The 27,244-nt window shown below is 31.8% G+C and overlaps 1 long non-coding RNA gene across 1 annotated transcript in view; it reads right to left on the bottom strand.

Annotated features, from left to right (window-relative positions):
- Window positions 1–6,293: 6,293 nt before the first annotated feature.
- LOC112682437 overlaps window positions 6,294–27,244 on the bottom strand; it is a 35,618-nt gene continuing 14,667 nt past the window's right edge. The window contains exon 3 of the long non-coding RNA XR_003148513.1: window positions 6,294–7,793. This is a non-coding gene — a long non-coding RNA (uncharacterized LOC112682437). The remainder of the gene's footprint in view (window positions 7,794–27,244) is intronic.

Below are 27,244 nucleotides of genomic sequence, written 5' to 3' on the forward strand. Positions count from 1 at the left end.
TATATAATATAATACAGTTATAAATATTAGTTATGAATATTTATTATGAACAAGAACAATATTTTTCTAAGGTAAATATATTTATTCAATATTAAGGACAGACTATTTTTTATTGCATCAACATTGTTTTAAACGGTTCTGTCAACATCTTGTGAATTTATTAATGTAATAACAAGTGGTTTCAATTCTTCATTGTAACATATTTAATGAGATAACATTAAAGGACATATGTCAAAACGATACTATGAAAGATGTAGGCTGATGATATTATAATTTTTAAACAGAAATTTAAAAAATCAACTGTACACATATAAAAAAAAAAAAAAAATAACTTAGATCGATAGAAAACACAATACAAAGCTAGATCAACACATCAATCCAGCAGTAATTTAAATACTCGATAGCTCTCAAGACATAAGGTGTCTCGAACTCCGAAGATCATATGATTTAGTATAAAATATTACAGTAACCTCAGTCGGTACACTGGTCGGATATAAACGCATATATTCGTACAAATACGAGTATTTTAATTCGTATTATGACGTCTAGCCTTAGAACTTGATCTAACGTTTCGAAATAGAAAACATTTAGTTTCTATAGTTCTTCCGGCTGCGAATCGTACGACATCGCATCGTCTGAAATTATTCGTTTATAAGCGCGGTTATTAAAATCCATACGCGATATTAACAACTGAACCCGATACTCTTGAACAGCTTTGTTTACGGGTTTCAACATATTGACGTGTGCGCGCGCGTACGTATCGATCGGATATTTTATGGTTACAGTCGTCGTATGAGATATCACCGAAACATTGCGTTAACTAGACAAACCGTCGAAAACCGTCGGAAATGTACGTGGGCAATGAACACGAGTATCATCCTGTTCTCCGCGCATCGGTATCACGTATCGTCTACGCGCGCGTCTCGCGTGTTCTGTACAATGCATTTCGTACGAGTCGGAGATCACCGAACACCAATCGGTCGAGGTCAACGAATACATACGCGTTACGTACGTAAGACAGGGGTCTAAGACGGGGGGCCGGCGGTATCTCGTGACACGTGTTTTACGTGTACACGTGCGCGCGTATGCACACACACATACACGTATTAAATCGCATATTATAAACGCGGGTCGCGCGCGAGTTTAGCATACGTTTGATCCGACCGTCGACGTCGACAGATGGTTTCGGATCTCCCGGAGCTTTTTACCGAGAAACCGTTTCGCCGAGCGCGGGGGCGCGCTGAACTCCCCCGCGCGCGCCAGTATGACTTTCGGAAAACGGAACAACTTCAACGGACCGCCGCCGATCACGTCGGACCGCCCGGGCGGTGCGGTTGCCGTCGTCGATCCGGGTGACTTTAACGCTGCAGCCCGCTGTACCGCGTAAACCTTTCCGGACGAACGTCGTGGCACGTCAACATTAATAGTACTACGCAGCGGCGGCCGTCGATTTGTGTTCACAATATTATTTTAACGTACATAACACGCACGCGCGCACACACGGCACTTGTACACATCGAATTTGACAGGTCCGGTCCAATTAAAATAGTTCATACTCGAAGGAGAAAAAAAAAACGTTACAGCTCATAACATATTTGATTCATTGTTGTACCGTACACACACGCGTGCATGTATAATAGCGGTCGTGTCGTTGAAATCCTTCGCGGACCCGTTCGCGTAAGTTACACGTGTATAATATACTTCTATGCGCGTACACGTTTGCACGAACGACGACGTGAGGTGATTTTCCTATCTCTTTCCGATTCGTAGAACGACGTGATATCACTATAACTTTGAATCGGCAGCCACACGTAGATATATCTTATTTGTAGATCGATCGATCTGTTTTTATCGATACCATGGCCGCGACGTCGGTACCGTTGACTTTTATTGCTTTTCTACACACACACACATACACATGTAAATAATGTATATAAAATGTTTATATAAAGTGGTCTACATGTAGTAATACTGAAACAACAACAACAACAGTAATAATAATAATAACATAATATCAACTTTAATTGACAATACGATGGCGAATAAAATCGGATACGAATCCAACACTGTTAAGAGGTAAGACATTTGTTGAGTTTCGTCGGAGTCAATCTCGACAAAGCAGTTTGTGTAATACATATATATTGAAGTCTATATATATATATATATACATAAACGACAGTCCAGGTACCTTTGTATAATATAACATATAGGGTATAAATTATTCACTTATTTTTTTTTTTTTTTACCGTTTTTTGAGACGTTTGTCGTCTGCAGTTTCTACACGTGTGTTTACTTATAGAAATATGTATCCAGTCGGTTGACTGTACTGAAACTATCGCTCCCCGACACATGGGATTTCTAAGGGCATTGCCTCTGGTTAATTTTCGGGTAAATGCCTATTGAAACCCCAAGGTTCGAGGAGCGGGTTGATTATAAGTGCTGTGCGTTGTCAATCTGTGTTCGCCATGCACTTTGTTATGGTATACCTAGAACGTAGCACAACTATACAATGACGATTAATGATATAAAAAGATTTACATACAGGGACCGCGGTAACGATCAGTAGATTTTAGATCAATGCAAAAGTGTGTTGTGGAAAAAATTCGACTACACGTGATATATATATATATATATATATATATATATATATGTTACGGCTAGTGTCCAAAAGATGTAGTGAAATGAAGTAAAATGTTTGCAATAATATCAATTTTACATTGTAAATTTCCCATTTGTGTGTATTTTGATATTATTTTAAAATTTATATTGATTCCAATTAGTGATGGGCAGGAACGACTATTTGATACTACCGACTATTAGTCGGTTTTCATCACGTACAACCGACTAATTATTCGACTAAAATGTTTAAAACCAACTAACAAAAATAAATGAAATTAGTTGACTAATAACTATTCGACTAAAATTAGGAACTGATAATTCGGTAATTCTGAGAAATTGTAGTCGTATTTTTATTTTAAACTAGTTAAAAGAAAAATACCAAAAATAACACTTACATAATACACTACAAATATAAAATATATTTAATACCCAAAATTCATTTAAAACAGTTGTAAATTTTAATTTACGAGGTCTGTTCAAAAAGTTCCCGAATTTTTCAATTTTTTATTTATGGTGCTTACTTACAAGCTATTGAGACTTATCACCCTCGAAGTATTCTCCCTCTTGGTTAATACACTTTTGCCAACGACGTTTCCATTGTTGAAAGCAATCCTGGAAAGCGGTTTCTGGAATTGCTCGTAACTCCGTTAGCGAATTTTCTTTTATTTCGTCTATCGTAGAAAATCTTTGTCCTTTTAACGGATATTTTAATTTTGGAAATAAAAAAAAGTCTGCTGGTGCTAATTCGGGAGAATATGGTGGATGAGGAAGTACGGTCATGTGATTTTTCACGCAAAAATCACGAATTAACAGGGAAGTGTGCGCCGGAGCATTGTCGTGATGAAGAAACCATGAGTTTTTTTTCCACACTTCAGGCCTTTTCCTCCGCACTTTTTCTCGAAGACGTTTTAATACTTCTAGATAGTACCATCGGTTAACAGTTTGTCCTGCAGGTAGAAATTCGTGATGAATAACTCCCAGATTGTCGAAAAAAACTGTTAGCATGACTTTGACGTTTGATCTGACCTGACGAGCTTTTTTTGGTCTTGGAGAAAATTTACCAACCCACTGTGATGATTGGACTTTTGTCTCAACATCATAGCCATAGACCCATGTCTCATCACCCGTTATAATTTGCTTCATGAACATGTCATCATCGTTAGCGCGATCTAACAATTCTTGACAGATTGTTACGCGGTTGTCTTTTTGATCTTGCGACATCAACCGAGAGACAAATTTTGCTGCAACGCGGTGCATTCCAAGTTTTTCGACCAGGATTTCATGACATGAACCAACCGATATGTTACAATCTTCCGCGATTTCTCGAATAGTTAAACGTCTATTAGACCGCACAATTTCATTGACTTTTGTCACATGAGCATCGTCTGTCGATGTCGACGGACGTCCTGAACGTGGGTCGTCATCAACTGATTCCCGACCGTCTTTAAAGCATTTAAACCAGTCGTAACACTGTGTACGTCCTAAACACTGATCACCATAAGCATTTTGCAATATTTTGTGAGTCTCAGTAAAAGATTTACAAAGTTTAACACAAAATTTAATATTAATACGTTGTTCGTGAAAATTACTCATCTTAAAAATCGCACAATACACACGACTCGTCTACTTTGAACGCGCACAGTTAATGATTCGATAGCAATAAACATTTGAGATTTAATGGAAAAGATAGCTGCTTATCTGTATTTTATTTTGATATAATAACATTTACAATAATGTAATTTTTCTATTTTTAGAAACGATAGTTCGGGAACTTTTTGAACAGACCTCGTATATTGCTCTGAAGTAATGTTTAAGTTTTTTGTTATATTATTATGTTGAATAAAATAATTCTGCTAAAAGCTTTCAATCAGTCCCATAAAAACGAGTTGAATAAAAATTATAAATCAAATTATAAAAATTAAAAATAAGTAAAATAATAACAATATAAGTTAAATATAAAAATTAGTCGAAAATAATAATAACTAGTCGAATAATAAAAATTAGTCGAAAAATAATAATAACTAGTCGAATAGTAAAAATAAGTCGAATAATAAAAATGTTCGAGTAACTAAATTAGTCATTTGATATTACCGACTAAGTCGGTAGTTAATAGTTACTTTTGCCCATCACTAATTCCAATATTCATCTGCATTCGGTTGCATTTCACTGTGCCCTCAATAAGGACCGTCTATAATCATCTCTTGACTAGTAAAGTTTGGTTAAAGCAGTTAAGATACCAGCTTTTAGTACTTAATTTAAAATATCTTATTTTACTGATTTATTATTAAATGCGTTTAGAATGGATGCACATATTTATAGAAATTTTATTATTATACTGCGGTTTTTCAACTTTATATGTATTTCGTCCGTCTGTTTAAAATCGTACGTTGTCTACTCGCCGTTTGTGATCTTAATATATCACACGTAAATTTTAAAAATGAACTTCGAAATTAAATTTTAGTTTAAAAATCATTAACGAAATTGAAAAACTATCTATTCGAATCCCAGTCTCGGAACTTACGAGATGGTGTCTGAGACGTTCAGTAAAGGTTTGCTACAATGTTTTGTTCACAACCAAAGACAAATACATGAAAAGAATTTCATTTGGCTTCGAAAAACATGCGTATTGCAGATCATAACGGGATTGTTGTAGGTAGTTCAAGACCAAGTCAATAAATATATTGTTTTGCATGAAGTTTGCGCGCGTGTACGTCACGTTTGACAGATGGCTACCTGCAGCGCGAATACCATTTATACTATAACACAGCTCGGTCGAGTCGAACAACCGTAACTACTAAGTGACAATGGGCACGCGATACATTCGTTCCTGCAAGAATAAGTACATATTATTATTATTATTATCAGTTTTAATAGTTACGACCACGTGTGCGGTTGTAATGTCGACAACTTTGCTCGCGTGAACACTTCACACAGATCCGCCTTGTAACGGAAACACAATATTTTATGAACACATAATTATTACACAGTTTCGACGTTTTTCCTAATACGGCGATATGATATATTGCTACACATCGTATCCGTTCTTCATGCAACAGTCCTGGTTTGATCCTTTTTGATGAATAAATACTGTATTCACACCATCCTTATGGCATTCATTCTTCCCGAGTTGTTGATTTGATCTTACGCTATACGTAGTCACCGTCATATACTCGTATAGCGTCGAATCCTCTTCCAACAAATACTCTTATGCATCATTATCATAGTCATATTATTACTATAATGCGTTTGTTTTGAAAAATATTGATATTTAAGTTATACATATGATTTGTTTAGTCAGATGATATTGTTATGGTTTTTGATGCACGGTTACAGTTAAATTTAAAATAATAATAATTAAACATCATATTACAATCACAAAATAAAATATTGATTAGTTCGGTGTTAGTAGTATATCATTAAAAACATACGGATATATTACAATATATAAATTAAAACTATAAGTACATATTATTATTTTTTAACATATAAACGAAGATTTTAATAATTATAAAAATAATTTAATGAAAACCAAGTGGAGCTGAAACGGAAAAAACATTTAACGCTCAAATTTAGAATTTCAATACTTGGAACAAACTTAAATCCAAAAATACTATAAGCAAAAATTAAATAATTAAAATTTGTATTAAATATAATTTTATTGAAATAACGACGATATCACCAAACATCTTTTTTTATTCTTTTTTCCTGTATTAAGGGTAAGGGAAATGTCTTTATTAATTAACTTTTAGTAAGTATATAGTTTTACTGGATTTTATTTGATCGCAACCCCCTTTTACATATGTAATTTATATATTACCATAATAATCGGAGGGTCTAATGATAATAGTGAATTCGTTTGAATTGGTTTTTATTCATGAAAAAATGGCATTGTATTTCATGTTATTTATTCATTATGGGATGTTTTGCACCCTTCCCCATGAAAATTGTATTTAATAGTGCGCCACTAGTAAACGGTTGCATCTCAATGGCCAATGGTGATTCGTGTACGTATATGTATAATACATAAATATTCGTAATTCGAGGGTTAATTTCGATTGAAAAAAAAGGGTTCATACATCCGCCATTATTGACGAACGTTGACGTATTCGTTGACCAACCACCCTGTGACGGATGCACAATCGATGTACCCCCAGTGTATATACCAATCGATCAATCAAATTATTTTCCCGAGCTATATGTATGGTGTTACAGCAGTGCGTTTTGAAGTGATACAAACCATAAGTTTACGAGGAGCATCATTACAATGTAATATGTATTGTTGTGGATTGAAATATGGCGCGGGGATGATTAAAGGCAACGGTAAGCAAATCGAACTGGAGAACATGTCTAACAGTGTGGAATCACAGTATCGGGAGATAGATCGACCCAGATTTAAAACTAAAAGGGTGTACAAAGCTCTAAGACGAAAAAAATGTTTCGGACATTGGTCGAGTACCTTAATATAACGAAGAGTTGATATAACTGATACGTCTGTTGGACTAATATAATTAAATCGACTAAGCACATGGGAATCGGGCCATAACATACTGTGTGGCATACGTGTTTCGAATCGATCGTCAAAGATATACACGCGTACTTGTCGTGGCGATAATTACGCTTTCCGATTGTCCACCAGAGGCGGATTGCCACAATAAGAAATCTGGAAATTGTCCGATATACCGGTCGGTCTTCATATGTGGACCACTCACTTTATATTTTGAATGCAATTTTTTGACGAAAAAAAAAATATAGATTATTGTGGGCTGCTTTGATAATATTTTCCGAGCCAAAAAACTACAAGCCACGTTTGTTTACCATCGAGCCACCGAGGATTTCCGAAAAAAAAAACTTTCTAGACATCGTGACGCTGTCTTGTGTAATCCATTTCGAAACGATTAACAATGTAAATAATATAAAATGAAAGCAATATATTATTATTATCAAAACACACGTCCGTGTGTGTACTACGCCGACTTTGTGGCCGAAGGGCTTGCTGGTATTTGGGACTTAGCAGGCCAGTAGGACTGTGTTATTTAATATGTGTCGACCACCGTTGGTCCACTAAATCCCTAACACCAAAACAAGCATTATCGTAGTCGCGGCTGAACTCAATTGCCCTGTGCTGCATCGACTGCTGTGCCGTGTTGATGCTCTGTTTAGGAAATTTATCATACCTGGAAAAAAAATAATATATTAATAATGTAAATAAAACGACGAGATGTTGGCAATAATTATTAGTTAGTGATTTTAGAGTTCTTAGTGTTGGAAATTATGTTTACGAGCTTGGAACATAAAGTTTTATACTTCAAAGTTCTTCAAATTTACTGAAGATATTATAGTAATCGACGCTTTTTCTTATATTTTCAATACATTTTTGTATAATTTTTTTACTTTATTGCAATTAAATCGACCTACATTAATATTTTTAATTTGCGAATAATGACATTTTTATAATTTATATTGCTATAAATAGCATTTAACAACCTTAAATATTATACATTTGATACATAAATATTGCAGTGATGAGAAGTTTTTTTTAAACGAAGAATATTTCACTGATTTCACAACAATATAATTTTATTAGCTTCGTAATTCATTATTATTATTATACTATTTAATTATTTAATTATTATTCATTATTTCTTCTACATGAATTATATACAAAACACTGCTACACTTATTCGAGTTTCGATTTAAATACCATTCAGGGGTATAAAGTCTTTGTAATTATTAGTGATACCTATTATTATTGTTAATATTATGATTATTATAATTAGTTGTACTGTAGTAAGTTGCACTTCATAACGGACGGTGTTTTATGACCGACGACTGTATTATAATTATCATCGCGCTGTGGACGCGAGGGCCTAGTACAATTTGTCATCGATCAACATACAATCATTTGTTTCTGCTCAGCTCATGGAAATACGATATATATATATTCGGTATTATATTATTTTTATAAGATCCATGAAATAATAAATATCACAGCTGCAATGTGCTGCAGTAGTATGAGAACAGCGTTTTTTTACTTCAATAAGAAACGTGTTCGTTAGACATTTTAAATACGCTTGTGTACGCCATTACATACGAACACACACGGAAAGATATATATATATAAATATTTATCTTCAGTGTAATAATTATATCGAATATATATAATAATATGTACATATATTACATATTATGTTGCGCTCGGACGCGTTTAAAACAATCCGGTAAAATTTGTTCCCAGCTATATAATACGCGTAAACGAGTCTAAAACGCGACGAGATTACACACGACGAGACGAGTCGTAGCATGGTTTGTACGACGAAAAATTATCTTGTGAGTACGCTTTGTAAATATATTATTACCAGCCGAACTACCCGGCTTCGCACGGAACAGTCTTGGCCGGGACATAATTTTTAATGCATTATTACCTTACACTATTTTTAGCCTAGTATGGTGTAACTGTTGATCATAATAGTAAAACAAATCTCAAATGAATCGATATGGTAGTTTTGGTTGTTCGCAAAATTACCCGATTTTTACATCATGGAACCGTATTTTCCTATGCCAATATAATTTAAAATCCCTTCTCAATGTACAATGCACGTCTAGAGTATTGAAGAGACCGCTATGTTAAATTTTAAGTTTATAATTGTTGACGTTTTTGGGATGTAACGTAAAAATCCTTTTTTTGTGAGGTCTCTACATCATAAAACTAAACTGCTCACCAAATTTTATAGTCATAAAATTGACGTTTCCGGCTAGGTAATTTTTTCATATTTACCTCTTTTCGTTTGTACACTTTTTTACCACCTAAGTTTTATAAAATCCTTTATTTTTGTACGTCAAAAGCGCTAATGGAAACACTATGTCAAAGTTTAAATTCATACGATTTGTTGATATTGAGATGTAGTGATGATCAGTAAGTGGTATTTTATACATACAAATTGTATTTCTCGCGTTGAATAAAAAGCGGATTGACTGTTCATTTTTTATTTTTCAGGTTCGTATAAACTAGTTATAGTGGAAAATGTTCACGAAATATTATTATAATCCGTAAGTAATAATATAATATTGCATACAGTTTTAAATACTTTAAAAGATTTAAATAAGATAATAAGCTAATAATTTGTTATTCAATGATTTTTCTAAAGGTTACAGAAATTCAATCAAAGTTGTACTTAGATTTTACCTATGGATTTATTAATATAATGTATCGTTTATTTTTGTTGAATTTTTTTAAAACCAAGAAGAATTTTTTAGGCAATATTGACGTACGCTGTTTGAAATAATGTACCGGAAATCATTCCAAATAGTTTAATGTGGGGTTAAATGCAGGTTAAATCACTTCAAACACTAAACGCGATTATTCATTCGAATTATGCATGTAAAAACGATCAATATAAAAAATAAAAATAAAACACCGATCGTAAAGTACATAAAATAAATACGTGGGCGGGTACACATAACTTGTATAAATCTGTCTTCACACCGGCGTATGTTAAACAGCTTTGTAAGCGATCAGAAATCGGGCACGTTTCTTGTGGTGTGAAAATGTTATTATGGTAGTCGCAGTCTTATCCGATTTAAACTAAATTGTGAACCATCGAGCCCTTTTCCCATTCCGAGTAGCCCGAAGGTCTTAGTCTTTGACCGAAAGTCCGGCAATTATATTTACATAAAGTATGAACGTATTACTGTGTATGTGTATGTTCCGTTTACCGGTGAACTGTATATGCATGATTTTATACGTATGTTATCTTTTATGTGTACGTCATATTTATCGTATGTACGATGGTGTCGATCAAATTTACATTCGCAATAAAAATAGATACATGTATAATACTGCTCGACCATTTTAATTGCGAATACGAGATTTGATTTCATGATAAGAAAATAATATTATAGGTGAATATTATTACACGTATACACACACACACACACACACACACACACACACACACACACACACACACACACACAGATCACACTAATGTAACAATTTGATGTTGAAAACTTAAATTAACAGCAAATAACGCTGGTTGAAATAATATACATTTATTACAAGTTGTGAGTTGACGGTTGAGTACTTAAATCTATATATATTATAAGAAGTTTAATAGCTCTTAAATCGCACAGGTATATTAAGTGTAGTATACAGGTATCAGACCAATATATACTTTATCGTATACTTGCATACGTTGTAACATTGATAGTGATTAATATATAATATATGATTAATCGAAGGACTATTTATTTATTAATCGAAGGACTTATTTTCGAGCACATAGAGAACTTCAAGTACTTGGGAGTTAAAGTTAACATAAACGAAAAGAACAATATGCTCAATGAAATTAGAATGAGATTAAATGCGACAAACAAATGTTACTTCACAATGAAAGAAATATTTTCCTCCAAGTTACTGTCTAGACATACAAATGAACGCCTATAATGTACGTAATTAAGACCCATAGTAACGTCCGCATGCAAGACGTGGTCTGACACTCAAAGAGATGAAGAAAGGTAGCAGAGTTTCGAGAGGAAAGTAATCAGGAAAGTTTATGGACTGGTATATAATAATTACTTTTAAAGTTACCAAAGAAGATCAAATGAAAGATTGCAGATTCATTCGTATTTATAAATAGTGATGAATGAATCTTTAATTGAAAAATGTGCTTTTAACTTATAAGTGTCGTATTGATATTGTTCATTACAATAATTACTACTGGTTATTTTATAAAGACAAAATAACATTAATATAATGGTAAGCTTATAAATTAATAATAGTATTGTCTTCCTATACGAGTACCTACTTCAATAATATTTCTTATTTATCCAGTACATGATTCTTATAGTAATACACATCGGGATTGTTTATCTTTGCTGTATGATTTGATTGTAAGAAATTATTTTTATTAAATATTATATGCCTGTGTTTAGTTATCTATAATCTATAATAACAAGTCATGATAATTCGAATATAGTTTTTGTCTACATACATGTATTATTGGTATCGCCTCAATGTCATTGATTTCTCGAGAACATTTTCTAACTTAATTTATTACATTAGTTATAAACTATTTTATCCTAATATACTCGTATGTATTGTAATAATTTATTATAATAGTTTTTTTTTTTAAATTTTTTTTTAATAAGATCAATACAAATTATATGGAAATATTTACGATTACAAAGAGTAAATATGAAAAATATATCGTATATGATAAATAGGTATGATTTGCAATTTAAAAAATACATATTATACGGTTCAAATGAAAAATATAACAAGAACACGATCTCTATAATATAGAGTAACGCGAATGTATGTCGAAAGATTATTGTTAATATAAATATAAATATTATCGCGGTAAGAAAATATTGATTCGATGTTTTTGTACGCCGAATAACTGCTATGAAATGTAGTAGAATATTATGTTCCGTTTATAAAAGGGCGTCCATCCATTTTACGGATCATAACGGATTAACTACTAATTCTAGACGCTTTTCTACATATCAACTTCAAGTCGATATAGTTATTATTTCCGTCGTTCATAAATAATGTATGCTATTAAACAATATTAGTGTATTGAGTATTGTGTAACTATATTTGTACTAATATGCACACTTATATACCTAGTATGTATTTAGTAAATTTAATGAACGCGCGGCCGTTTATGAATATATATTTTCGCATGCGCACGTATTATGCAGATGTTTGGACAATTACGTACGTTATTCATACCGAACCGAAACGTTAAACGCGTATGATAATATTTTTAATAAATACGTATGTCTATTTTTAATTAAGGTAATCTTTTTTCGTTAATTATTTTTGAAAAATATTTGATAATTACTAACCAACGTCAAGCCGTAAAACGACGCGTTCTGATGCGAGTTATTTTAACCGACACGATTATAATAATTCGAGTAAATGCATATGGCGTTTTATATTTATACACACATATTATGTACATTATACATGAAGATTTTCATCAGACCATAAAATGGATTTTATGAAGAAGTAGAAATAAAAGTAGAGTAAATCACAATGAACGAAAGGTATTCCATGACAAGGTGTTAAGAACTTAAACTACTTCCACGTGATTTCGTTTAGTGTCTTATAAAATGTTGTTATTATTTGCATAAAGCTACGATTTAATTTATATAGAAAACTGAACAAATGTGGTACGTGTATCAAATCATTACGGACCAGTGTTCGGAACGTTTACTTAAAAATTGAACTTGTTCACGTTCACGTTCAAGTTATATGAAAAAATTAACACGTTCATTTAAATCTTTTTATTTTATTTATTTATTGAGTATTTAGATAACAAGAAAAACATTATTATGTGATTATCATTATTCATCCATTCAAGTGAAAAAATTTATTAGAAAAAAATCGTACGGAATTAAAGAACAATTAAATCTAGTAGAAAAGTTTCCATCTATTCCAGTTAATTTCACAAATTATTCTTTATCACGCATAAAGAGGCTAAATCAAATTTTTATCCAACTAAGACAGGTTTCTGTAACATTTAGCAATCCAGGTTTCGCTAAAAACAGGTTTCACTAAACTTTTAATATCATACAAAAATCCCCAAATTATATCTTTACCACCATCATACTATCAGAGAAATACAATTTAATTATCGTATGAATTTTAAGTAAACTTCCTATCAACTAATGCAAGTATAATCAAAATTTGCCTGTCTTTTGTAGAAAATAAATATTTATAAAACCAACTTTTACACTTTTTTTTTTATTTTTGTTTGAAGTTATGGATTTATTTGGATCTTTGAAAACAGTACTGCAGTTCTTATTGAGACCAATGATTTTAAAGGTGGATCCAACCGTACATATTGAGCCAGTTTGATTGTTTTACGCGTGAACCGTTTGCAACAATAATGGAACTTTTGATTCGTTTCATCCGATTACAGTACACGTTCATTTTCGTTTAAATGAGATTTTTTCAAAAACAGAATTGATCAGAAAAAAACTGACTCGTCGAAATTGCGTAAAAAACACCGCATGCGTCGGTCGATGATTAAAACGTCACACATTATTGACGTAAATGCGACTGAACACTCACCATACCGTTATCAGTGTGGTATACCGAACCCTGCGATGGTAGGTAAGCAAATACGATGATAATGTTTCATACGTACAGCGTATTTAGATATATATGTATATATATGCATAGACCGGTATGGTACGTGCGCGCAGTTAGGTTAGGTTAGCGCGCATGCAACATTAATTCATGCGTCAACTGCTGAAGTCTACGTGTTTCGAGTTGGGCGGTTCGCCGCCGAGAGCGATATATTATTTTATTTGCCATTTACGGTCACGGGTCGACGAAGTTTGTAAAAGTTAGTACAGCGCACCCAGCAGGTGTTTGGTTTTTCCGGCCCACGACGTGTCGTCGACTGCGGAAGACATTCGATATCCGGCTGCACGTGGTGGTCATTCGATACGATAAACGATCGATGTAATACGCGCGCGTGCAAAATTACAAATATCGATCCGGAAAGCCGCCGCAGTTGATCGTATTACGAACACGTACTCTATATGTACGTGCACGCATATGGTACTACGGGCACGGTCAGTGTCACCGATAGCCGGAGATGCCTTATGACCCGTACACTACTGCTGTATAATGCCGAACATATAATATAAATATAACAGCGCCAAACAATCAAATTTTTTGGCCACGTGATTAGAATAGATGGTATTGAAAAGGATATTATCCAAGGAAAATTCGAAAGAAATGGAAGCAGAGGCAGGCTACCCCATCCACTATATAGACCGAATTAAGATCCTCACACAAATGACAATGTCAAAAAGCATCCGGCACACAGGGAACAGATAATTCTGGAGAAATGTATTCAATAGAAATGTAACATAATTGCATGAAAGTCACGACGTTGGAAATCGAACAACGAAAAAGAAGAATAAGATAATGCCGAATGAAACGGTTATTACCATTGCAATGGACGCGAAACATCACACACGTGTGCGCAACGTAGTCTAACCTGACGCCAATCTCGTTTATTACCGCACTACCGTCGACGTACGATAATGATTGAATGCGGTTCCTCATCGATGACCGCGGCTACGTGTACCGGACGCTAAACGTTTGCCAAGGACAGCGGTTCTTAAACTATTTTTAGCTCGCTGAGCGCTCCCCGACGGATGCTATAAAGAATTTATGGAGCCCCGAAAACCAAGAACGCCGATTTCAAAGTAAATCTCATCAAAAATTATGAGTCGACGGTTTTCTGGTTCTTGATTCGTTTCTTTGTAAATGCACCCATGTTTTCGTAACACTGTTGCATAACAATAAACGTTATTGTTATACCTATGAGTTTATCAACACGTATGCGTGAACATCAAGTGATTTTCAGACGGTCTGAATAACGTTTTATAAAGTAAAATAGATGTACTAATGTATCGATGAACTGACGAGTAATAATATCGGGACTTGAGTTAATTCAAATATTGTGTCCGTAGTGCCCTACACTTTGAGAACCGCTGCTCAAGGACGTGCGGTTGACGGTGTGCATGCACTCGCGAATCCGATAAAAATAAAAAATAAATTTAAATAAGCATATTATAATAATGCTGTCTACTGCGATGAAAATATGATTGATTGAAACCTCGCGCCACGCCGTACCTTACCATTAAAATACGAGTATTATATTATGGGAACTGAGCTCGGAGCATAGACGAAACACAAGCGCGTAGTTCGGTCCTCGTCGTATATCCTTCAAACCTACACGGTACATAGTTGTAGTTCCCGAGAATATACGGTAAATTCATGCGTAATTTAATGCTACGTTATGTAATGTTTCAGATCTCCTAAAAATTTCACGCTCCAGGTTTTGCTCCTCCACCACGCACCGTGTTCGAGTCGCTATGTTTTATATATTACATAGTAATAATAAACGCTTTATTTAGGCAATTGTATTATGGCGTACACCACTAATTTGTTTGCATTGTATCGATAAAATAATTATTCAAATACGAAATCAATGACCTGATGTTTTACAACAACAGTAGTATTAATAGCAATAAAAAAATAAATATAACGTAGGTTAGGCTACCTAACCCTAACCTAACCTAACTAACAGCTAACCTAACCTATCTATCAAGTGCAAGTTTACGTACTCCGAACACATACTACTGCGAATAAAATATTAGGAATACCGTGTATATTTATAAAAAAAAAAAAAAACGTTATAAAAAGCAAATCATCACATTCTGGACTCATAACGTTGTGTGTCGCGATTACTGATACAATAGTTGTATAATAATTGTATTTTCTATGGAGATCATGAAAGCTCCTATTATTTGAGTACATTATTAGTAGTATATTAGCCAGATTTACTATGTACGATATAATTGAAATATTTAAAGCGTTTGAGTTCCAGTATGGCTTTATGATTTATGGTGCACATAGACGTTTATTATTTTAAACAGTAAAACAGTTATTATTGGTATTATATGGTAGTTACGATTTTCAACCAAATATTTTTGAGATATCACTGAAGTAAATTGTTAATAAAAAAATCATATACGTAGTTTCGACGTTCGTTTCGAGAAACACTTTATTTTTAATTTTTTCGGTTAGATTGATCTGATTCGATAGAAAAAAAGGTTATACTAAATTCTAATCATAGGCCTGTTTAAAAAGTGATGAAAAATGAAACATTTGAAGTGCACTTTTCGACCGTAGTACGAAAATTATTCGAGTAGGAAGAAGGAAGATAATGATCCTTAATATAGGTCTTCACTCACAGTAGATGTTATTGTTTTATTAACATGGATTACGTGTCATGCGCTGACCGTTTAACACATTCAATTAAAATATGTGTGTGTACAACACACCGTACTGTTGTAGGTACATACACGTACTGCCGTCATGCTGTAGTAGACGCTCACCAATATAGGTGTAAAATGTATTTACACCAAGTTCACGCACACACATTACGTGTACCTATATGATACTGTCGGTAATAATATTATATAGTTGTATGATAATAAATAAAATACTTGTGCTTATATATATAAATCGTACACATCTGGTCCAAGTATCTGTTTATTGCATGTAAAGCGGTGGATAATTTACAATGTATAAATATCAGAACGCGCGCCTGTGTATACATATAAGAACGTAATTCTGACTGCAAATTTTTTTTTTTTTTTTTTCATTAGCACGATCGAGTCTATATAATAATCTGAGTTGTTTTACATAATACATAATTACACGTGCGTAATTCGATAAGGTCCGCGACGGAAAACACATAATATGATAATTATATATGTGTAGCACAAAATAAGTATCTATTATAATAGGTACATATAGTCTGCTCGTGTACGTTTGTCGTTCGTAGTATTTCTAGCTTTTATATCTAATGATTATTCTAATTTAAGTTTTCTTTAACATAACGGTTATTTTTATTTCTATTAGTATCGAAACGGTCGGTATTTTCAAACGGCATAGTTTCTAATCGTATTCCATACTGATTTCATGAAATATTATGCGAAAAAGACAAGCCTTAAGTTTTCTCCTGTGGTTGAATCATTAGAAGTTATTCACAGCTACGTCACAGTTGCATGATATATGCTAGGCGCATTTTGTTGTGTGCAAATACATGTCCAAATACATACTTAGTCCCTCCTATTTTAATATAAGTATTAAATCTTATATTAAAACGCTAATGTTTTGGCTACTTCTATGGTTAGTTTTTTTTTTTTAAATAAATGTTTCTTTTGTAACCTAAGCATATGACGGTGCTAATTATATGTCGAGTGAATTAAACGGAGTACAACAAAAAATCAAATACCCGTATGCTGTATACACACGTTACATGGCACATGGTATTAATTTAATATTCCTAGATATTTGCAAATTGGTAAAGGTATGAGAAACATTACCAATTTGCAAATATCTAGGAATATTAAATTAATAATATAATTGTTAATAATAAGGTATGAGGAATATATTATTAACAATACAAATATATACTTATGAGTTATTAAATAATTATTAACAAGAATGTTTTGTAAAAATAAATGAATGCAAAAATAAGATTAATTTGTTTTTCTCAGAAAACTTGAATAGTATTTAATTATTTTGAAACATTGTATGTTTATTTTTCGCATCCTGATAATAATGCAAAATTCACCGAGGTTCAAGTAAAATTAGGTATTAAAAAAACTTTCAATTAAGTGGTACACGTTGGAATTTTTGTGTAAAAAGCTAAAAAAAACTGTGTTAATTAATAGGTCGATCAATGTTTTTGATTTAACTTTTAAAGTTCATTAAATGTGGATGTAAATACTCTTCAGTCAGAAATGACTGTGGTTAAAAACTGTTTTTTAGAAACCCTAATTTCACTCTAGAATATAATCACAGTTGTTGAGCCTTATCTTAATTTGTATAAACTGTTCTCATTATTGTTAATAATTCTGATCACCTCTGCAATACACATATGATCATTCTCAAAAATGAGGAAAATTAAAAATTCATTTTGAACTTCTATGAGTTAAAGTAGATTTACCAAATTATCAGTAATATATATTTAACGGGATTTTGTCGAATGAAATGTTCAACGAATAAATTTTGAAAAAATTTGCAATTTTATATTGACGTTTACAATTTTTATAATAATATAATATATTATTACATTACATATAAGTTTCATTTTATTAACAGATTTATTAATATATTATAATATATTAAATGTAGGAATGTGGATGAGAAAAATATGGTATTGGTAGTTTAACAGGGAGTTTGGGAAACAGACCCCCTGTTTTGGAACCCCCCGGTTCCATTTAATTTAAATGTATAAAGCCCCACCAATTTAAAAACTGAAATTGGACCAATACAGCTAAACTAAAAAAATTAAGTATATAATATATAAAATTATTTTATCATTGAAATAGTTAGAATTAATTTAATTTTAATTTATATTCATTAATATAATATTACATAAAAGTAACAACATAATTGTTTAATGTATAGTATTGTCAATGAGCAAAACTGCATTTTAATGAGTTAATGAGTAATGTGTCTGCGTCAAAATACAACAAATATATGGAAGGAAACCAGTTTTAAACAATTTTCTTGAACTCGATGATAATCTTTCCATGGTAGCTGCAGTGAATACTATAGTACTACGTAATGATATGAAACTATATAATATTCAACTGTGTTATGAAAAAAGGAGTAAAACTTTTTATACCAAATTATATCGCAATGCGACCATTTTTGTATTATATTATTGCACTCTTTAAAATGGAATTCATTTTAATTCTAAAACACTTAAACGAGCATTTGAGAAAAATACATTTTAAAAATCTAGTGATATAAAGTCATCGGGTTGCAATTTGTGTTTTTGGGAATAGGAATAAAAGTTATTATTTATTTGGTTTAGTGTAAAAAAAGGCTGAATAATATTGATTAGATATGCCCAAGATATTTCAATGTTCATGTGACATAACGGTCCTAAAGATGTTGGTTCACTTATAATTAATAATTTAATATACTTTGGGGTTTATAAAAAATAGTTTATGATAAGTCTATGGTATAATATATGCGAAAATGGTAAAGAAAAAAAAGATTCTTATTTATTTATACGCCTATATATATTATACAATTATTTATACATATATATATAGTATTGTATTCTTGTTGTTCAAATCATGTGCATTATACTATACAAATGATTGAGATAAAAAACGAAACGGATGCGGAGGAGGAGTATAAATATTAAACGAATGTAAAGTTTATTTTGTTTATTATTGTAACTATAAATATAAGTGTATTTATTTTTCATACGATCGTAGTTTTCGTGCTGTAACGCGCAGTTGGGCGAAATTCGCAGAATACAGCGATTGTCCGTCACAAAAACGCATAATATAGGTATGTACATTTAATTCATCGGGTCCCGCCTTCTGCTCGGAGAAGAAAAAAATTATAATAATAAAAAAGCATATGCACCTGGTTGCAACCACACACACGACGTTTATTATTTCACAATGTATATAATAATACTATAATCGCTGGAGTTTCAAACGTCGTCGTATGGATATTGAAATAATATTAATCTAAATGTCTCGCTAAATTCGTATGAAACGCTTACGGGGTGCTTAAAAAGCGTAGTAACTTTCATCTCATGTGTATACATTTTAAAACGTTTCAACACCCTGTATACAGTTTCTGTACAGTATAATAGGTATTTAGTTATTATGACGAAGATTAGACAGTTGGTGGCGTTTAAGCAAATATAATACATATATACAACACACACAATACACCATAGATGAGGCGCATGATATCACGATTTCTATTATTCGTAAAATTATACTATCGCGTCGTTCCGGCTGACGGACGAATTGCCATCCCCGCCGGGCTCGGTAATCGCGGTATGAACCACTAACATGCGTGTCGAGACCACATAAAAGCGAAAATAACCGTTATCGCAGATTTAACAAACGCTACAACAAAATACAAAAATATTTATGTACGGTCAAGACCTAAGGTTTACAATTATGTTTGTAGTTAGTGATATAAATATTGGCAGTTAAAAATGAACAAGCATTAAAGTCAATTTTTAGAAGGTAGATAATTCTATAATTTTATTAAAGTGCACCAAAGAATATTTCTAATTTTTTTCTGTATTTAATATAAACCTATTTTATGATATTTGCTGACATGTAAGTCACTGTTTTTGTTTGATTTGTGTGTGTGTGTGTGTGTGTGTGTACATGTATATTTGTGTATATATATATGTAACATATTTCTCATAAGTATGAATTCAATACATGCGTGCATGCAAAACATTTGGATTTTTTTCGTTCGTCCAGGCCTCATTGTTTGAAGCGTACCTGTATCGTCGATCGAACAAGCCGTTTCACTCGCCTGTATATGTATCACAATGATTATATTTTTCACTCGGAATTAATTACAATATTATATTTATGAATTCCGTTGCGAGCCAGTGTTTTAGTAAATTAAATCGAAACACTCGTAAATATCAAGCCGCGGCATGTTCCGCGTGCAATTATTGAAGTGTCCGGGTACCGGGTATACGTTGCACGACCTTGCGACCGATAGCGGTTGAATTATACGATTGCAATGTCGGCAGCGTTCGTGTACCCCTAGCCGGAACTATTACCATGGTAGGGACATTGTTTCCAACATTTCTTATTTTCCTTATTTTTTTTTTTTCAAATACCGTACACTCGAGCTTTGTTCGTTTGCCTTCGAATTCGTCGTCCGAGGCAATCATCGCGATGAGCGATAATATGTACGCCTATTTCGATTGTTTCTTTTTAAATGCAATAACGAGATATAAACTACACATAGGTATTACTAACAGTTATTATTATCTGAGCACCTCAAACGTTTAATAGAAAACACATATCATGGTAACACAGCTGTTTCGGGCAAAAACATTAAGTATATGAAAATTTGCATACGACAACCGTCTTTGTAATGACCATGTGCATTTTTAATCAAAAAATTACTATGAATTCGTTAACTACGAATATTATCTTATTTCAGTTACTAATTTTTTTTTTTTTTTGAACATGTAAAATATTAAAAATATTTTTGATTACAATCATTCGATCTTTATATATTTCGAGTCAGAATTAATAGATTTATTTAGAGTTTACATGCATGTTCTGTAAAAAGGTATAACGGTAAGATATTTATTTAACGTTTAGTCACAGTTCACTTATCAAATTAAAAAAAAAAAAAAAGAAAACAATTATTGATGATTTTTCTTTTAAGTTTCTCGTCATTATGGCTTAAGTCACACGGATCACTCATGAACGATTTTTGTGGTTATAAAATGGTTGTGCTATCGGCGATATCAACCATTTAAGAACCATTTATTTGTGGTCGTTAGAAGTCCGAACCGATTACAATAGAACCACACCACAACTATAAATATGAGGTATATTTCATATTCCTATTTTTCTTATTTTTATTTTTCTATAAATTTTATTTGGAGTAAAAATGGACCTAGAAGAGGAAGCACTATTGTTAATTTTATTACACCGAAAGATGCGGTGACGTAGAAAAATAAATTTTTTGGTCTATCCTATGATTGCAAAAAGAATTAAAGCCAGTTTAATTTGTTTTACAATTCGTTGAGAAATTAATTGGCGTGTCGCACCATGTGTGATCCGCTCAACCACCGATGATCATAATTTTGTAGGGATATCGTCGACAAGTTGCGACTTCTGTTGGAACTAACGTCAGAAGTGGCCCGTCTGTGTATGATTGGGTTTATTATATTATTTTATATGTTAATAATGTATCGACTACGAGCGACAACCGTTTCATGATCTTAATTTGGTCCGTGTGAGTTAAGTCTAATAAGCGTAGGAAATGATTATTACGACTGACCAAATATTTAGTTAAGATTTCAAAATTTTCGTTTAATAATATCGACTTTTTTTTCATCGTTTGCAATTAAAAAGAATACATACAGTATTTATAAAACTATTCTTGTCTTATTTAATGTTTACATAGAATTCTTCTTCAGCAATTTCGCATGTGAATGTTTGGTAAAATATCCATAGTAAGTAGTAATGCATGTCGTGAGAAATTATTCAAACCATTATCTCTGTACCAGGCAACATCTTATTATTATCTCTTTACCGTGCACCTGAAGCTAAACTCTGAAATATTAGTTGAAAAACAACTTATATATCATTATTTGTCAGAACTTTCAATTTGCATCCGATTTTATTTTAGTATAAATTAGTAATACACCTAAAGCGGCTTTACCTTATGTCGTGAGAAATTATAAATCGAATAAAAAAAGCAATAAATTATATTATAAATTTAAAACTTTGTGGCTTTTTTTATTCAACCGCAATCATTTTAGTTTTTTTTACGTATATTACAGTAGTATATTAAATCATAATTACCGAGAAAAAAAATGTATTAATATCGATTATAATAGATAATTTTGTGATTAATACCTATATTTCAATTTTTATATAAATATTATTATCTTAATTATATTATAAGTATAAATGTGTAATTAATTTATAAATATACATAAACAAAGAATTGATAAAAAAATAATTGAATTTATTTAAGTTAATTTGTATTAAAATATAATAGAAGCTAATTAAAAGTAAGTCAAATATTTATAAGACATTTATAGTACACTAATAATAATATTAGTACACAATGATATAAATGTCTGTGGCCTTGTTTACAACTACTCTATACAATTTATAAAAACTATTCGACATAGTAGTACAACTTATAGATAGCTAGACTTTTAACTTTAAAATGAATGCGAAATTAATTTTTATCTAGTTAAACCCTTCTCTTGTAAATACTAAAAATAATATAGCAGCAAAGATGGACCACGCACGCTGTATCACGATTCTCATTTACGTTTGAAGATTGTTTGGAGGTTGATGGGTTTTTATAGTTAATTATATTATTTACAACCATTGTAAAAGTAAAAAATGAAGTAGCTTAAAAAATTACACAAGCGTTGTTTTCTGACATTCAGTTATTCGTTTTATTTGATCTGATAGGTATAATATATATACTTATATTAATATAAATACCTACTAAACCATTATAGTATTTCAGAACCCACGGGTGACACACCTGGTCCAATTGCCCTGCGGTCGATGCACAATGCAGCATATAATGCACTTAAATGCATTTTACTCCACCTACTGGGGTAACGGAAGAACTGCATTCGCCATGGTTATATGCGACGACGACGACGACGTTTATTTTGCCTAGGGGTTTTAAAAAATTCCCCTCGACTGGAATATTACACACTAGTTCATTGTGTTGCTCACCGAACAATAACTTTTGTTAAAGCGAAAAGAAAACACGTCGAGTCCAACGCGAGGTAAGTCTAGACTGGTGTAAAATCATAACAATAATAATGATATGAAAAAAAATAGAGAAATAAAACAATTAAGAGAGGGTAAAAAAATTATTTTTCTATTGTTCGATTTCCTACGTAGCTTTTACATCCGCATATTTGCACAAACGTGAATTTGCATATTGGCTTCAGGAACCACGCGATTTTAATATATTTTCAAATTGCTTATATACGGTACAAATTTGCAAGAAATTATAAGGAATTATAAAGTTCTTGATTGGTTCACACAGCTCTCTAAGCTTCTCTGTCAAAACCTAACTCTTTTAAATCGCGATAACTTCCTATGTCCATGTTCTTCATAATCTATGAAATAAATCTAAGAATCTATATTCTTGGTCTTTCTCTTTCAGTCTTACTATCCACATATCGTTCAATATTCAGCTTTAGCAAACTATCATGGCACAGTGTGCTCGTCTGTCCTATTATATTGTACCTTATTTTAATTATAATTTTTCAAATTTGTCTTTCTTCTTTAATTCTTCCCAAAATGTCTTTATTTGTTGCTCTGTCGCTCCAATAAAGCACATTATAATTTACATACGTGATTCGTGTTATAGCTGTGTTTATCGTAAAATAGTTCAACGTGCAATGAAATAAGTAATATTTTTAGATTTTGAATGAAGCGAGTAAAGTATTAGTTTGACCATGTTGTGTAATTTTATTTTTATTATTAATACTATTATTATTGTTGTTGTTGTATTTTTTTTAAATTTTTACAATGGAAGGTTTTTGATAGCAAATTTTTTCTAGTTAGAGGATTCGGGTTTCAGGAGATGCATTCAACAAAGTGTACGGGATACCGGTTTTCGACGATATCGAATTTTTTTCATTGTAAATCAAGAAATAATAATCGTAACGACTTAAAATATTTATTTAATGCTAATATTACCGTTCTTTAGAGATGGTTTATTTTACTGCAGCTCTCAAAGGCTGGCATTGACGCGTCTAAAAACAGAGATATTTATATTTAATCGATCATATCACTGGCAATCTGATGGACGTACTGACTAAAATTACTTGTGTGTAATATTTGGTGCGTATCTATAAATGTATAGTTTAAAACCACATAAAGATGTATAATAAATAAATATAAATAAGATGTCAACTTCATGTATGTAGCTGTACTAATCAATTTTAAATACGGATTTAAAAACATGTTTTTGTCGTTTTCATACTATGTATCACACGTACATCAATGTGTGTACATCAATAAGTTTTCACTACTAAACAATGTGTTGTTTAATATATTAAAACGTTTTATAATAATGGTATAAATTTGTTGTTACAATACATAATAATTAATAATAGTAAAAATGTGTGTAACTATCTAAATTCTAGTAGGTAGTAGCTAATATACTTAAATAATAATTATTATTTTTATAAACGAGTATAAAGCAAGAGGAAAAAATATCACATGATTAGTGAAAAATGTCAGACTTTTATCAACTCTTTTGCAAAAGTCCGAGTTACAAAAATCATTCGGGATGGATCAAACAATTTTGTGTATCCTAGGTTTTACCAAAATAAATTGATAACTATCCGAATTTTGACACCACAGTCGTTAAAACTTAGGTTTTACCGGTAAATCCTAGATTTTAATGATATTCATACTTTTAACGTAACACATACATATTTAAGATATAATGATATATTGAAATGAAATTATAAAAATTAAATCGTTCTGGTTTTTGGTACATTTGGAAGATATGCGATGTGCAGACGAAGCGATTCGAGTAGATTTTTAGTGAATATATTGTGGAGCCTCATTTGCCGAGGGAAAAAACTGGTTTTGCACGTGCGAAACGGCTTGTTACGGAGAAATAGTTGGTACCACGTAAATACCTATAATATTATACAGAAGTAAGACACCATTGTGTGTTTTTAACTTCAATAATCCGGCTGATTTTTAACACTGCTGGATAACGTTTCGGCGTATAGCTTCATACATTTCCCAAATCGTGGTGAGAATAACGTAAAGCTAACACAAAATATAAACGTATTATTAAACACACGGATAATTCATAAAATGTATAGTACGTGCGATTGGTACACTCTGTACAGGTTGGTTATTTTTTTCATCCATATTCGCTTTTTGCACTACGAAATCTTAAATGTACATTACGGGAACAGTACAAAAACGAGTTTACACTCGATGAGTTTATCAAACCATACAACTGGTATTTTCACGGAATCTTATTTCACTGAAAATTTGATTATTGTAGTTTTCTATGCATAAAAATGTATCGTATACATTTAATGGTTACGAGTCATTTGGTTAGATAATGTTAATGTATAATATTTTATTCTTTTAGTGATATGTTTTTTACGTGTCTATACAGTTGAAGTATACAATAATATACTAAAACAATATAATACGAGTATATACTTTCCCTTATTCGTTATAAAATCTTTTAAAATACAAGAAATAATGATTTATTCTATCCTATGCCTTATAAAATTAATTATTTGATAAACAGTCCCTCTAATTTTGACAATTATAGAGAAACTACTAAAAACGAAAAAAGAATACTGAATAATTGTAAATACCATACAATAAATTCAGAGTTGTGACTATATTATGTCACTAATTCTCGTAAAGAGTTCTTTTGTATATAACACATGAGTTATGCCAGAGGTTCTCAACCTTTTTATATTCACGTGCAGTCTCCACAGTTTGAAAATGTTTACGTACCACTCTGACATAATTACTTTTTTTTTTTTTTGCTTATAGAAAATGTATACGTTATTTTTTTTTAATGTAAGGAACTTTATTTTACTTGAAACCAAAAAATTATGACAATATACATATGTCAGAAATAATAAATCTTTTTTTTATATATGTGAGATTTCCTTCGTGTACTACCTATGAGTTGTACGTTTACCATTAGTGGTACGCGTATCACAGGTTGAGAAGCATTGAGTAATACAGTGTTTGATGAGATTTGATAACATGATCTAAACTAAAGTATTCAATGGTGAAAAAACTGTATATAAAAAAATAAATACTCATTGTGAGCAATGGATATGAAACGTATCTGAATAAAATAAGCACATTTTTAGCCATAGCTTGTTATACATGTTACATTTTAATTACTGTTAATATTTTGCCGGATGTAATTTAAAAATCATATTTCGTTCGATTATGATTTTACAATAATACAAAATTATTATTTATCTACATGCGTATAGCAAAAATCACTCTTTGTGAAAAACAAAGTTAATTTCTTTAATAGAAAATCCCTTCTGTATTCTACACTCACATATTACAGATAATAATTATGCACGTTTTTGCGTGGGCACACGAATGCTGCTCTTGAATTCGATTTTCGAATGTGTGTGTACATATGTATATGTATTATATGTAACGTATACATCACAGCTAATACGATACCGATCTAAACTTTTTTTTTGTTATTCCACTAGTCTATGAAGTTATAAGAAAATATTCATTTGCGTAGTATAAGTATCGTGGTATATCCTTGCCGCGTATAAGCCCAATAGCGACGATACGATATCTCCTCCGTCCTTTCGCGTTTATAATATTATAGACCGTATCGGTTTGTTCCATTGTGCGCGTGCATGTTCTTGTGTCTTATATCGTCGACCAGTTTTCGAACAACATTATCGCGTACGCGCATATCATTAACGGTGTGTGCCTATGGATACGTTTCGAGTAGTATTTATGATATACGAGG

This window comes from Sipha flava, unplaced genomic scaffold, assembly GCF_003268045.1.
Source record: "Sipha flava isolate LNK unplaced genomic scaffold, YSA_version1 203_pilon_pilon, whole genome shotgun sequence".
In the NCBI taxonomy this organism is placed as follows: Eukaryota; Metazoa; Arthropoda; class Insecta; order Hemiptera; family Aphididae; genus Sipha; species Sipha flava.